The 4149-nt window shown below is 47.2% G+C and overlaps 1 pseudogene; it reads right to left on the reverse strand.

Annotated features, from left to right (window-relative positions):
• Positions 1 to 1947: 1947 nt before the first annotated feature.
• On the reverse strand, positions 1948 to 2934 carry LOC133282429 (olfactory receptor 5J3-like; annotated as a pseudogene).
• Between the last annotated feature and the right edge of the window lie 1215 nt (positions 2935 to 4149).

Genomic DNA, 4149 nt, shown 5'->3' on the forward strand with positions numbered 1-4149 from the left:
ACCATTCTATGATTCCATGATTTTGCATAACTGAGGAGGGATGATTCTCATTAACACAATAAAGGAGCTCTTTGCTCCTTTCGGCTCCATTCTTTTATCCTCTGCGCACAGGAATCCATCAGAGGAAGCTTAATGCAGAGCTGCCACTGTGTTTAGGGCATTGGGTGGTGGAAAACGCAGTTCCCCTCTCCTTGAGCCATCAGGGAGTGCAGCCACAATAATTGCCATGGCCAGCATCACCTGGGTCCTTCTCACACACCCTCTGCCATAGGCTCAGGCTCTATTTAAGCTCAGTCCTGGCACTTGGCCCACTTCTAGGGCTGTGCTTTAACTGGGCTTGCTCCTGGTCTGTAGCGACCATGAACCTGACTCTCAGTTTCCCCTGGGCTATCAGTGGAAGCTGCTGCTGTGCTCAGGCACACGGGGACTGTGCTCTGTTTTGTGGCCACTTTCAGCTCCCAGCTTGCCTTCCCATTGGGAATAACTGGTCCTGGCTGCTCCCTTGAGGCACCTTGCATCATGCAAACAGCACAAACAACTCTTATTGAGAGGCAAGATCCTCTGGTGTCCAAGCTAGGGACAAGGCAAGCTCTAATGGAAACTAAGTGTTATAAACATCTCCCCCTCCTTGTCTGTGTCTGTCTCTTAGGGAAAATGACCCCTGTTCAACTGGGTGTTCCAGATAGATTTTGTTGCACTCTACATCAGGCATCCAAATGCAAACTCCTACCTTTGAGGGGGAAAAAAGAAGTTAGAAGTCTAGGTATAGCATACAGTGGGTATGCTTAGTCATGTTTTCCATGTCCAACTAACAGAAATGATGCTGGGAGTCTTTCTCTTTTATTTTTAGCTATGAAAAACACAACGTCATGACTAACTTGGGTGCAGCCATGTACAAAGTACCATGAAGTAGCAGATGATCCCCCCTATCCTGCAATGCATCCAGGTCTCTATTTGCTACAGAAAGAGCTTATTGCTAAAGGTCTCTAACAGGTTGCAGTTGGTTATTTCCGCTTTGCAGAGCATGAAGTTCTGCAGCATTCCTCAGTGGTACCTTCTCAGTTAACAGGTTGTGTTGGGGAAGAGTTGGGGGGGAGGAAATATCACTTACAGCAGCCCCACAACAAGAAAATAGGGGAAAAAAACATACTTCTCCCTAAAGTCATTACATTCAATCACACTAAAATCCTTGGCAATAGGGGAAAATCCTACTCTCAGCTGCTACTTCTCCTAAACCAGATATGAGATGAAGGCCACAGCAAGGAGGTTAGAAATAGGTGGCCTTTAAGCTCCCTCCAACCCACACAGTGCTGCGAAACCTCTTTGGATGAGCTGGATGTTTGCAGTGGTAGGAAGGAAGGTGCAGGATGACAGACACAGCTCTGCTGCCTCCAGCCTGGGATGTTCTGGTCACACAGAGATTTAGCATCTTCCCAATGCTCAATCACAGCACGTACCATGCTCATCCTCTGGCAGCTCAGTGGCTCTGCTTCTCCTCCCATTTCCTTACTTTGCACTGCACATCCTTCTGGAAGCAAATGGGATTTTATGCATTTCCTTGCATTAGCCCAAAGTAAAGTGATGTATTTTGGATGTACCTCCTCAAAACCCTTTATCCCTTCTTGAACTTGCCTCTGGATGAATCACTGCTTGAATCAGTGCAACTTCTAAAGCTAAACTGAAGAGGGAAATTCCTCATGGGCTTGTTTTTGCCACCTCCTATGATATCACATCTTTCCCCCCCAAAAAAAAAACAAAACCCAAGAGATGACAAGAGAATATTTATCAGAGACCTATATTGAGGGGATGCTTAACATCACTGAGCCTCTGCAGATTTTAAAGCATGGTTAGGATGTGCTGTACCTGCTCCTGTAAAGACATTCAGTTCCTTCCTCCTCCAGACAGCTGACACAAAATGAGTTAAAAAGGGAAAGAGGAGGAGTTCTATCAACCGACTGGGACCAGGTTGGTCAATGAGCAGCTCGCAATGAGGTTATTTGCTGTTGCTTTTCTAAGGGCATCTTTAACATCCTTGTTCCTCAAGCTGTAGATCAGATGGTTGAGCATAGGGACAAGGAGGGTGTAAAACACAGCGGTGACTTTCTCTGTCTCCAGGGAGTACTTGGAAGCTGATTGCATGTGGCTGAGCCCAGCAGAGACATAGAACAAGGTAACGGTCAGGAGGTGGGAGGCACAAGTAGAGAAGGCTTTGTGCCTTCCTTCAGCAGACCTAATCCTCAGGATGGACAAAAGGATGTATACATAGAAGGTGATGATGAGGACCAGCACAGATATGGAAATGCTCCCATGAAGAATTACAAGCAAAAGCTCATTGAGGTGGCTGTTGGAGCAAGAGAGCTTCAGCAAAGGGTTAGTGTCACAGAAGTAATGGTTGATGGTGTTTGGACCACAGAAAGGCAACAGCAGCAAGCAACAGGTTTGGATTAGGGAGTTCAAAATCCCCCCTCCCCCATGTATGATGCAGCCACCAGCTGAACATAGACCCCGTGGGGCATGGAAATCGTGTAGAGCAGTGGGTTGCAGATGGCTACATAGCGGTCATAAGATATCACAGCCAGCAAGAGCACCTCTGTGGTCACAAACATGAGGAAGAAGAAATGCTGCAGGAAGCAGGCAGGGTAAGAGATGGTTTTGTTTTCCACCAAGAAGGCAAGAAGCAGCTTTGGAGCAAAGACAGAGGAGTAGCAAAGATCAACAACAGAGAGATTGCAGAGGAAGAAGTACATGGGGGTGTGCAGCCGGGGGCTTGTCTTGATCAGTGCCATCAGCCCAAGGTTGCCCATGAGAGTGATGAGATAAATCATGAAGAAGATTACAGAGAGGAGTCTGCATCTTGGGCTCGCTTGTCAGGTCGAGGAGGATGAAGTGGGTCACTGCGGTGTGGTTGCCTTCAGCCCTGTTACTGTATTGCATGGCAGCATCCCTGCGGGAAGGAGGAAAGATGGAGTGAAATAGGGAAGAGCAATGCCATGTGGCTTGCATGTACTCCGTTAGGCTGGACACTAGAACAATAAAGATTTGATAGTTGAGGCAACATCTAACTGTGGTTCTTGGTGAATCTTCACAGGCAGAGAAACGCATCCAAAAGCCCTTCAGAAATCTCTTAATCATGAGGCTAAATCAGACCTTTTCTTTTAAAAACCCAAACCCAATCTTTGAAAACTGGAGAAGAAGTGAAGAACTTGCAAACTGGTCATCACATTTGATTAGGGAGGCAGAAAAAGGGACTGTGCATTCCATTTGCTCCATGAGAAAGACTAAACACATCTGAGTGTGATGCCCCAGGAGCCCTGAATCCATCACCCCAGCTCTGATACAGCATTGCTGGATCCCCAGCTGCCCACAACAACTCATTGAGTGAGATACTCGAGTCTCAGGAGGTTTCCCTGGCAGCCTGGGGCAGAGAGTCCTGTCCTAGACAGCAAAAATAGGCTAAGCTGACACATTGCTGTCAGTAGAATCGTAGAACAGTTAAGGTTGGAAAGGACTTTAAGATCATCCAGTTCCAACTGCCCTGCCATGGGCAGAGACACCTCATACTAAACCGTGTCACCCAAGGCTCTGTCCAACCTGGCCTTGAACACTGCCAGGGATGGAGCATTCACAACCTCCCTGGGCAACCCATTCCAGTGCCTCACCACCCTTACAGTAAAGAACTTCTTCCTTAGATCAACCTAAACTTCCCCTATTTAAGTTTTAACCCATTCTCCTTTGTCCTATCACTACTAACAGTTTTGGTCAGGTTCCAGCACAGAGAGAACTATTCCCCTCAGTGTGGCAGATGAGTCTAACAGAGAGTCAGTGCACTTAACTTCTGTTATCTCCTCCAGCTCAGGTATTAAAAGGCTTTAAACTAGATGTGTTGGGGGAGGGGAGCATCATTCCATTCCAACACACCCAGTCAGTTGCCAGAACCTATAATAAATGCCTGGAGCAATGTAGAGATATCCCAGCCGCTCCAGCCAATGAGCCGGCTTCAGTTGGAGCTCGGCTCAGATGCCTCTATACAAATGCCCGTAGCATGGGGAACAAACAAGAGGAATTAGAGATGCGGGCACGTCTACAGGGGTATGATATAATAGGCATCACAGAAACATGGTGGGATGGCTCCTATGACTGGAGTGTTGC

The sequence above is a fragment of the Pezoporus flaviventris genome, unplaced genomic scaffold, assembly GCF_033815535.1.
Source record: "Pezoporus flaviventris isolate CSIRO_AGI_PZ_B2104156 unplaced genomic scaffold, CSIRO_AGI_Pfla_v1 ptg000123l, whole genome shotgun sequence".
Lineage (NCBI taxonomy): Eukaryota > Metazoa > Chordata > Aves > Psittaciformes > Psittacidae > Pezoporus > Pezoporus flaviventris.